This window comes from Panthera leo, chromosome A1, assembly GCF_018350215.1.
Source record: "Panthera leo isolate Ple1 chromosome A1, P.leo_Ple1_pat1.1, whole genome shotgun sequence".
Lineage (NCBI taxonomy): Eukaryota > Metazoa > Chordata > Mammalia > Carnivora > Felidae > Panthera > Panthera leo.
This window is the reverse complement of record NC_056679.1, coordinates 41,228,070-41,240,611: the sequence shown is the minus strand read 5'-3', so window position 1 is coordinate 41,240,611 and position 12,542 is coordinate 41,228,070.

Genomic DNA, 12,542 nt, shown 5'->3' with positions numbered 1-12,542 from the left:
CCCCACATCCGACTCCACACAGACAGTGGGGAGCCTGCTTGGGATTTTCTCTTGCTCTCCCTCTTTCTGTGTCCCCGCACTCAAAATAAATAAATAAAACATTAAAAAGATATAATATATGAGTTTGCATTCATGTTATGAAGCAAAGTGTTTACTCTGAAGTAGTACCTATAGCAACTTTCAACCACATTCTTCATACCTTTAAGGTGATTCAAAAATATTTATATTTTGGATATTAGGAATTTGTTTTTTTCTTTATGAAAAGAAACTTATTAGTGTTTTTATTCTCAATAGGGGTAGGAATTGTAATTTTTATATTTTAATAATATTTGGATAACTAAAAGCCATATGAGTATAGTATAACAACAATTTATTATGAATGAAAAGGCATCTGGCTAGCTTCAGCAATAATTTCTATTATAAGCATATTTTTTATGCCTTCAAGCTTTTCTTTCAAATGTGTGTTGGGAATGTATGTGGTATTGTTATAGATCAAATAATTTACTATATTGGAAATGTTTAGAGGCTTCATTTCCTCCTAATTAATCTCAGAAAGTTCACTGATTCTACATCTTATTTGACTTTGTATTTGCAAGATGGAAGCCTTGATAATAAGCCTAGATTAATCAGAGTAATGGGCTTAGATGGAGTTGCTTTAACATCTGGTAGGTTTGGACTTTGCTTCTGGGAAGTGTGTGCACATAAATATTAACAACAAAGGGCCATATGTATCCAGCATATGTCAAATTCACTGTATTTTAATACTTCCTAGATTGCCTATGGATTTCTTAAGGAGATTATTCCACACCAAAATTATATATCAAATGGCAATTAACTCTTTTTTTTAACTTTTAATGTTTATTTATTTTGAGAGAGATAGGGAGAGACAGACAGAGAGAGACAGAGCACAAGCAGGGGAGGGGCAGAGAGAGAGAGGGAGACACAGAATCTGAAGCAGGCTCCAGGCTCTGAGCTGTCAGCACAGAGCCTGTTGCAGGGCTAGAACTCATGAGCCTTTGAGCTGTTAGATTGACTGAGCCAAAGTTGGCTGCTTAACAGACTGAGCCACCTAGGCACCCTGAATGACAATTAATTCTTAAAAACAAGAGGAAATTCAAGGTAAAGACCATAATTTTGGTAGTTCTCTGAACGAATTCTTAAATGATCAAAAGTTTACAGGAATTTGAAAAGTAATTTAAATCTTCAGCTTAATTGATTGAATTAATTGAACTCAGCGCACATTGAAATGCATTGTATAGAACCAGATAACTTGAAGAAAATAGCTGAAGAAATTCAACAAAGAGATAAAGACATAACGACATAAAATGGAGCTAGAAATGAGGCTATTATAAAAATAGGTACCATAAATCCTATATCTTTGCCAAGCATGGTTTAGAGTTTTGTTTTATCAGTGGGCATGAGAAGAGAAATCTAGTTTTTTATACAATCTACAAAATTCTTAAGATACAGAACATTTTAGTAAATACATAGATGTTTCTGATTAATAAAAGAAACATAGAAAATGATACAATAAAGTAAACTTTCTTAACACTGAGTATATTTTGTATGTAAAATTCATAAATGTAGAATAAAATGCAATATAGAATGAAGTATAAGAAAGTAACAAAATGTTGGCATAGGGCAATGAATAATATCCCAAGACTCACTGCCAAATTTAATGGTATTGTTTATTAGAGCATCTGTCGACTTAAGACCTGTTTTGATATTTTACCTGTATCCTGCTTCTGACAGATTTTAGTCCAAGAGTTTAAACTCTGAGATTTGGTATGACAACCAAAGGATATAAGTATGATTCTATTATATGAAGTTTTATAACAAGCAAAATGAATCAGTAGTGATTTAAATCAGAACCATGGTTACCTAGGGGAAGGTTTGGTGGAAAATTGTTTGTGAAAGGGCATGAGGAAACTTTTTGGGTGATAGAAATACAATGCTTGGGATGTCAGGTACATGGATCTGTGTATTTGTCAAAACTCATCAAATTGTACATTAAAAATGGGTGAATATGTAATTACAGCCCAGTAAAATGATTTAAAAACACGATTTCATATAAATTAATTTGTACTCTAATTATTTTCTACTCTGACACATTTTTCCACGTCAAAGTGTATTTTATTATACTGTAATTATTTTATCCTCTTTATATTTAGAGACCAGAGTTCATGTTTGTCTTGTTTACCATTGTATCCTTAGTGAGTCACCCATAATTCATATTCAAAAATAATTTTAGAGTTAAAATTGATAATAAGATACTCAGAATTCTATTTTCATTGATAAGCTTGAAGTATTTGAGCTGTCGTAAATTTATTTAAAAATTAGAACACTATAAATGTCCTGCTACTTAACTTCACAGGTCTCTGATTTCTAGCGGAATGAAATATTTACACTATTATGACTACACAGTGTATGTATATCTATCTGTTATGCATGAATGTATTGATATATCATATTATTAACTGAGTGGAAAGGGTAGTCTTTATGACACTAATTTCATATACACTAAAACTACCGGGACTATATTGGTAATACTGTCAAAATTGTAAATGATTGTATTACTAGTTCTTAAAATATTTTTGTCACTAGTCTGTGTATTATATAACTTTTCTATCAGTTTATTTTATTTTATTTCATATATATACGTATATGTATATATACATATATATGTATATGTAATTTATTTCAAGTTAGCTAACATACAGTGTATATACAGCGTGTTTGTGGTTTTGGGGGTAGGTTCCTGTGATTCATCTACCAGTTTTTACCTGATAATGAAATGAGAATAATTTATAGCTGAACTCAGTGGTAATTTACATATTTCCATATCCTCCACCTCTCTACCATGTATGGAACCGTGACATATTTCCAAAGTGAAGGGAAGTGTTACATTTCTAGGCTCTCCAAGTATCTACCTTAGGCCACAGAACTGCTCTATCATGAGTTATTTCAAAATGAAGGCTTAATTTAAGAGAGACAGAATGGAACATAACAGACGTAGAGGGGATTCTGGAGCATTTTAACATGTCTGAGCTTCAGTTTCTTTATTTTTAAAATAAGGACATTGAGCTAAACATTCTTAAAGATCTCATTCAATTCTAGGTCTATAATTCTGAGATCATCATAGGATTATAAGTTTCTTTTTTTTAAGAACTCAACCTGAAAGTAAGAATATGATATGAAATATGAAGAATGAGATTATCTTTTAGAATTTAGGATGACATGGTAATGACTTCCAGACTAACACTTATTTTCTCATTTTATGTCTCAAAAACTGTGTCTCCATTGAATGCACAAATATGCCTTAAAAGATGGCCCATTAAAATAATTTTCCCTCAACCTAACAGACTAAGCAGTATGAAGAATTATGACTGCTTTTCCATCTGACATACCTTCTACTTCATTCTATTCCTAAAACTCAGCACAATATCTACAATTTAGTAATTTCTCAATAGCTATTCATTATTATTATTATGAGATGACATAATTGAGAAAAAATTGATCAATGTCATTTTTGCTATTATGTCATAGTTACCTTTTTAATGAACTGTTTATAAGCATTTAATATTAAAAATAAGAAATAAAAAAACTTGTATATTTAATAGACATTATTACTTTCATCCCAAATCTCTCCCTCATGTTTTTTTGTAAGGCTTTCAATATTAATAGCTTGAACACCCACACACAAATTCTTAGCAGATGGATATCCTATGCAGTATTGAGTACCTCATTAATTATTCAAGAATTTGTAGGTCTAGTTACAGAATCAAAAATGTCATTAATCATTAATAGTGCTTGCTTAAATGCATTAGAATAAGCATTTACTTCTCACAACAGAACACCAAATGTATAGATTACCCCTGTTTAAAAATTACTTTCCCATTTCACCCACTTAAAAGTTGGTTCATGTTTAGTCCTCAAAGCCATTTTCTATCAGGGGAGTATTGGCTTCATTCTGTCTTTTAAATGAACCAATTTAGATGGGTATTTACCTAATTTTCTAACTTTTTATATATACTTTTAATTGGAAACTCTGTCCAAAGACAATGTCTTTTAACAATGTATATATTTTTAAAGTAGATTTGTTAAATTTCTTGGCATATTGTAAATTTGTAAGCACTTTCAAGTAGAATGAAACGTTCAAGAATTTCAAGACTATGATCTAGGAGGTGAAAACCGAGATAAACATAAGGTACTAGATAAAAAAAAAAAATTGACATAATTCAGGTCAAATGTCTCAATTTATAGGTAAGGAAAGTGAGACTAAGTGACAACGTGATGAGCTTGAGTTCACACATGTAATTAGAATGGGAGCTAATACCAAAAATAAAATTCCAGTAGTACTCTGCACAAGCATTACACTATTACACAATCTGTGTACTGTAACTTCCAACCAGCTCTGCTTGAATGGTGTAGTTCTCTAAAATTGCTTATGAAAACACAACCTAAGTATAAATTGTTTTGCTCTTTTCTAGATGTATAATCTATGCTTCTTAAATGCCAAGCCAGACAAAATGAAAGCACAGGATTATTTGTGGACATGAGAAAGAAATTTTGGGCAGTTTGTACAATTTAATAATTTTATTCTTATTTGCATGGCAATAGGAAAGTACAACAAAATAAATATTTGTTAAAGTGTAGTGTTTGAAACTATTTTCTCATTATGTCAATGGTAAGAATAACAACCTTACATGATTAACAAATCTTCGACCAATTTAATTTCCTGGAAAATCCAGACTGAATATGATTCTAGGAAAGACTAATTAATAAGACAATTATCTTCCCCGGTATCTTTTCTCTATTTATTTTGACTTATTTATACTGCTGGTAGGTTTCTCAATGATATTCTTCTTATTACTAACTAACTAATTAACTAACTAATGCTAATAAAGGGGTGGGTAATGATAACACCTCCATCGTGTATTAAAGATCCAGAGATGCATCACTGGCTTATTACCGATTTAACTGTAGCACAGGTCGATAAGCAAGTGTCAAGAAATGAAGTAATCTCTTTTACATTTTTTAAATGTTTATTTATTTTTAAAAGAGAGAGAGAGAGAGAGAGAGAGAGAGAGAGAGAGAGAGCAAGAGCGGGGGAGGGGCAGAGGGAGAGGGAAACACAGAAGCCAAAGCAGGCTCCAGGCCTCAAGCTGTTAGCACAGAGCCCGATGAGGAGCTCCAAGTCATGAACCATGAGATCATGACTTAAGTTGGAAGCTTAACCAACTGAGCCATGCAGGCAACCCTGAAGCAAGCTCTTTTAGAAGCTCTCACGTTATTATGAAGTTTCAGTAAGATGAAATAAATACAAGTAGATGAAACCTACAAACATATACAGTAGCCCTCCTCCCTCCCTTCCCCCCCCCCTCCCCCGCCATCTCTCCTTATGTGTTGGTTTTACTTTTATTGGTTTCATTGCCCCTGGTAAGGAAATAGTTGTCCTGCAGTAAGGAAATAGATAATCCTCCTTCTGTATCATCAGAAGGTCAATAGTGGCCTAATGCTACATCACAGTGCCTACATCATTCACCTCATTTCATCTCAACATGTAGGCATTTTATTGTCTCACATCAGCACAAGAAGGGTGAATACAATAAGATATTTTGAGAGAAAGAGAGAATACATTATTGCAGTATATAGTTGCAACTGTTATATTTTATTGTTAGTTTTTGTTGTTAACCTTTATTATGCCTAATTTATAAATTAAACTTTATCATAGATGTGTACATATGGGAAAAAACCAGAATATACAAGGTTTGGTACTATCTATCAGTGGTTTATAGCATCCACCAAGGGTTTTGGAACATGTCCTTATGCTTCCCGTAATGGAGGATTACTGTAGATAGAAGATGATTGATAGATAGATAGATAGATAGATAGATAGACAATGCAAAACTGTAAGAAGAAAGAAAAAGTAATTGGATAGAATATTAGTAACATATATGCAGGGTTTAAAAAGATTTGTGTGAAATGGTTTTGCAAAGAAGAGGAATCTAATTTGTAAAATAAAATAAAAAAGCTAAGGAGAAATTAACAGAAGTCCCAATGTCTTCTCTGGAAGCACAAAATATGTGAGTTATCTTAAGACATGGCTCATTTCAGCTACTGAGAAATGCTTAAAAATGGTAACTAGGAGCTAATGTTAAATTCTGTTTGAAAGGGACCAATTAGAAAAACAACATATTGAAATGTTCAAAAATATTCTGGAATTAATCAAATATTCAGAACCCCATCAGGTATTAAAGTACTTCATAAATTTCTCAGCAAAGTGTTCACTTAGTAACATAGAAACAGTCACTTAAGTTGCTTTGAAACATTTTTATATCTATTGTGATTTAATTGTGAGAGAAATTAAAAAAGCATTCTCTCAATCAATTTTTACTACTTATTTCCTATATATTATTGATGGATAAGTCATTGAGTCAGGGAAAAGGTAACATCTTTTTTATTTCTGGAATTCTCACCATGCATCAACAAAAATATTAAAAACTAATTGTTTGACTAATTAAAAGTTAATGCGGTCTTTCAACTTTTTACCAACTACATAAACCTACTTACTATTTAATTTTGGAGCATAGATTCAGATTTTTGTTCCTCCTGCTATCAGAAATTATTCCTATTGACAAGTTTTCCCTTTTTTTATGTGACTGAACCCTAAAGTAGTCTGTGAAATAGAAACCCTCAGCTAATGAGTTCAAAACATTTAAATTAGCTCTAGTTTACATTTGCTTGGGAACCAAGCAATACATGTTTCCCATGTGTCAGTGTTTCATATTTCAATAAACAACTTTTCATTATTTGGATGGAACAAAATTTTCACATTATTTGAGAGACCATTAAAATAAGTACATTTCAAGGTTTATGTTTAGCTTTTGCTACATGCTTTATTATAATATAAAATGGCAGGTTGCTGAATTCAAATAGTATGCTTGGAATTTGGGAGTAACCCACCACAGTGAGGATGAACAACAAAAGATCGTGTCCACTGGATAAGGAGGTCCTCCGAGTTTTTGCTAAACGCAGTCAGTATGCAATGGTTCCACTTGCAGTCAGTATGCAATGGTTCCACTTGGTGAGCTGCGATCTACCAGCTTCCCTGGACACCGGGACTGGCTAACTGGCACTGCTGGTTACCTCAAGAACCTTTACCTGTCAATTCCTAGGTCCCAAGGTAGCAGGCAATACTGTTCGCTGTACGTAGTTGTTATCAAACTAGTAAGTCAAATCGAGAAGTCCAGAGAGTTTCTCTAAATTAAAACACTCCTACATTCACCGCCAGAGGAAATTAATGCTGTGGCTTTTCTTGATTTATTTTGAATTGGGAAAGAAGAAAAGGGTTGCTTATAGAGCAAACCCCTCCGGAAACTTTCCTTTTACGTGCCCCAGAGAGTTCGCACTAAGTACACTTACATTCTGGAGAGAAGTAATGTTACTCAAACTTTTAAAACACCTTTCTCTGTGATTCTTCTAAGAAGATAATGGAAAGAAGCTTTATTTTGCAATCAATATTGTTGTTAAAAGACATTTATGGCTTCATGGAACTCAGTTAAAAGAACCCCTCAGAAAAAGTAACTGAAGAAGAGCTGATACCTGACTCTTTCTTTTCTCTTAATTTAAGACAGAAACATCAAAGTTGCAGGCCCTCAAGCAGTAGCAAAAGTCAAGTGCTGCCATTAGACTACAAAGCAGCCTTTGTAAATTATTAACTTTCCGACGGCAGGGCAGCATAAAGTTAGTTTCTATATAAAATCATAAATATTAATCAGTCAAGGAATTATTTAAAATATATAAAAATACCTTAAAATATTATCTTACGGGTCTGCAAAGCATTTTGAGCTTTTGTAATTTAGAATCATTTACCAGTAGAAGCATTCGTTACAGGTAACTGGGGGCAACTGTCACATCACTGGAATAATTTTCAGCTTTATTTATGGCTTAAATTAGCAACCTCAAGAAAGCCTTCATACTCAGCAGAAGTAAAAATCCCATCCCCAAAGATTCCCAACTATCAAATCATAAGTATATGCAATTTGGGTGGTAATGTGTGGCATGTATGGTGATGTGACTTTTTTTCCAGACATCCAGAGGGGAAGGAATCTTTATTAGTCTCCTACTCCTGTGAATACCTCTGAGTCCCTAAGGATTTTACTTATCTCTTCAAACTGTTTTGTAGCATTAGACATAATCCAATACCAGCCTTCCTTTTATAAGGCATGAAATGGCCCGATTGGGAAGAATAAAGAGTTCCTCATTAAACGCAGCATTCGTTTCTCTTCTTCCCAGACTCACTCTCCTCTTTACTTGGTTAGCATGGATTTTAGATGGTGGCAAAGAATTACTTTATCTTCAGGGACATTAGACTTTTGTGCGATTTTCAAGAGCATGGTCCCAGGAGTGAGCATCGCTGTGCAGCACTCCCTTATGTAAGATTTTTTGTTTTTTGTTTTTTTTCTTTTTCTATAACAAATCTTTGAAGAATTCAAGAGACCCACAAAGGGTTATTACATATTTTCCTGTTGCATTTCTTGCTCTTTTCTGGATGTGAAAGTGAATATTGACTTCATAAGTTCAACTTGACTTGACTTTGGTTGACAGGTGAGATGATACACACAGGACTTTGGGAGTGAAAGATTACGTCCACGAAAGAAATATGCTTTCTCAGAGCTTCAGCATTCATTGTACTATATAACTAGATCCCTCTAAGACTGGGATTGTCAACTTCAAGTTTCAATGCACTAAGTAAAATTTAGATATTTATTTTGTGAAATTAAATACTTATATTTCAAGAGCTCCTTTTTACAATTTGAACTAGTACAATTTGAAATTTTTATCAATCTGACTTTCTTGTGCAAATAATGTGATGTCAGAGGAGCTGGAGATGGGTTTGGGTTAATATAATCCGAATTCAGGAAAGACTGCTTCTATTTCTAATGACATGTATTTATCAATTGTGTGACCTTGGATAAATCACTTATCCCCTGAGACTGACGGCTTTCATCTATAATATTAGACATGAATCTTTGCATTATCTCACAGAGCCAGTGAGTGGAAAAAAGAGGATACTGTATTAGTAATATAACAAAATAAATACTTTCAAAACTGTAAGGAAGTACAGATAAAAGTGTGAAAATGCCAGATGATATGAGACCTGATATATGTTATATTATGAAATATGTTTGTATTTTTAGAATATTTTGCATTTTGAAATGAAAACACCAGAGGTGCCTGGGTGGCTCAGTCGTTTAAGTGTTGACTTGATTTTGGCTTAGGTCATGATCTTATGGTTCCTGAGATCAAATCCTGGTCCCGCTCTGTGTTGACAGTGCAGAGCCTTTTTGGGATTCTCTCTCTCTGCCCCTCCCCCATTCATGCTCACTCTCTCTCTCCCTCTCTCTCTTTCTCAAAATAAGTAAATAAACTTTAAAAAAGTAGTTGAAATGAAGTTACCAGTTTCTTGATGGTCAGCAATGTATGACATGATTAGTATAAATAATTTCCATGTAATTTTACAAAAGTGACACTGTGAATTACACTGTATGTGATAACATGAGAATACATATTGCCTTCTTCTCCTCAGCTAAATAACCCTGAGGAACCACTGTTGGAGAATGTATTGAATGAGCATACTAGGTCACCTAAGAAGTAAAGATATGTGTATTGGTATCATCAAAGATAAATGTATCAAGTCCCAGACAAAGTAAAAGAAAGCATTATTTCTGCTGACTTCATACAGCATGATAAATATTTCCATTAGCTTTCCAAATATCATGTGAAAGTTACCAAATGATTACATATATAGATACACAGTATCTTTACAAGCTGTGGGGTGCTTAGGGCTCAGTTGATCTTACTACCTTAAGTATGAAAATAAATGTATAAACCTAGGATTTGTGCACATGTACATATGAACATAAAGGCATTCTGTTTTTATTTTTCAGAATCTTAGTACTTTTGTACCAAGGAAAATTAAAGCCTGGGAGAGACTTTTAAATCATCTAAATTTCCTCAAAAGCAAGGCATAAAAGAATCAGTCTGAGGTGCACATTGTCTGATAGCTGAGTTGCCACCATCATTATTCTTAATTATTTTTGACATTTTGTCCATTATCCCATGAGGCTCCTTGGAGGATAGAAATAATCAGCTGGAAGTGAGGACTAGTTAATTATCTATACTGTATTAAAAAAGTTGTGGTATTATAGATGCAACATCAATTATGGAAATTGGTGATAAACCCTGACAGTAGAAATATATCTTGGAAATGACTCTTAGCCACAAGTTTAGAAATCTTGTCACCATCTCTTCTCCCCAATAAACTAGTAAAATCTCATTTGCAACAAGAAATATATATAAGAGTAGTTTAAGTGAATTACATCATAGGAAAATATAAAATATAATCGCCTTTTAAGCCTGCAAATACAGTGGTTTTTAAAGTTGATGATTTATGCAGGATAATTATATACATTGTTCCTATATACATGAAGAAGTGATTGTAATTGTTATTTGGATTTGTTTATATTAAACAAGAAACTGCCAGTTATTTTACAAAGATAATTTTATAAACAGTTATAATTTTTTATATGTTCTTAACCCAGAATTGTACCATACTAAGCTTTGGGATCTGAATGTGAACTGTTACAAAAGTCATTGCATTGGAATTTTACCAAAACACCCTTAGGCAAAGGCTAACTTTTGAAAATAATTAGCTTACCTATAATACTGGAAATGAAGTTGTTTTCTCCACATAATCTTTCAACAATGGATTGGAAAATGAAGATTATCTTTGTTTTATGGGAAATTTTATTTATATTTTGCAATGTCAAATATCAGCATTTTGTATTCCTTTCTTACAAATCCCTCTTCAACTCTTTTCTGAATTTATAGATTATGTTAGTAAATGCAGCAAAATGCCTGGTTTTTTGAGAACTCTGTAAATGAAGGAAAATGTAAATCTTATTAACTGGAATGATCCCATCAACTCACTATTTGTACAGCTGGGAAAATAATTACAAGCCAAGTGTGGTCAGATTGCCAGGGCCTAGCCTGTTCTATGAGCTGTCTAGATCAGTGTTGGCATCTCAACCAGATGAAATATTGCTAACCCAGGGAGCACGTAGGCTTTGGGAATGTTTTTGGTTGTCTCAGTGACCAGGTAAGAGAACTACTGGGACTTAGTGGAGACCGGGGGTACTAATTTACATGACACTGTACAATGATAATTCACCTCATCCTAAATTTGCCCCAGTGCTAGTGGGTGCTCAAGATGAAAGCTGATATACAGAGAAAATTCTGGAATTCCTATTTCTATTCACTTGTACCTAAAAATGAAAAAACAAAAAACTTTACAATATTGGTATACATATTAGTATAATTACATGTGAGTGATTCATAAAGTAAGTAAATACACATATACTTCATAACCCTCACATTTACTGATAGCGGTTTGCAATAAAATAAAATAATGCAATGAAATAATGTTTGAAGATTCTTGCTTTAGAAAAGCAAATATTTATTAAGTTTTGCCTGATAATGATCACACTTCAGGATTATCAGTAGAGTTTAGGATAGTTTATCAGGACAATTCTTTGAGTAGTTTCAGGAAGACGGAAGAGTGGAGGGGGTTTATTGTTTTTATAATCTTTTTCTTTTTTTTCTTAGAGTCAAAGTTCCTCTTGTTTGACTTGCTTAGGATGGGTACATCAGTGATGGTTCAGTCAGAGAAGCAGACAGCATATGTGTGTGTATAAACACACACCCACAAACAGAAACAGGCCATATTAAGAGATTTGACCTCAGGCAATTGTGCCCTTTGGCTAAGCAGTCTCTGGAAAATTGTCTTCACATCTAATGTTGGAGTTGAAAGTCTGCAGAGCAGGTCGACACATCACAAAGCGACTTCACTAGTCTTTTGGAAGATAAACTGTGTTTCCCTCTCTGAGGCTTAAATGTTGTATACAATCTCCTCAGGGAGTAGGCATATATTCTGAATAGGAGTGGGTTGCGTGATTTGTAATAGGCCAACATCAAGGCAATGTAAATATGACTTGGGTTGGAAGTGGTTATACAACTCTGAGGCAAATATATTTTTAATTCTAAGATATAAAATTAATATCTACACAATTGAATCCTTAGGGAGTAAATTAATTTAATGCAATATGTTATTTAGATCCACTTAAAATTTAGTGGCTTGAGTAATATGTGGAATACTTAAGCAATAGAACATGACAAACAATTCAGCAGTTCTGATTAATTTACTTCTTTGGTGCTTCCAGTCTGCATCAGAAAGGCATTAATCAACTTTACTTCATGGCTTGCTAGGTCTTGTTGCAATTATAAAATGATTTGCTATTATTAATGTTTAAAAAATATTAATAATAATGTTTGTATTCTCATTGATAACACCATACCTAACACCTTAAAATATGCAGTTAAATATGTTATTAGATATTTGCATATATTTACCTATGATAGAGCATTTTATTATCAGTTACACAATTCAAGAATTTTAAACGGTAGTGTGTATTCCATGC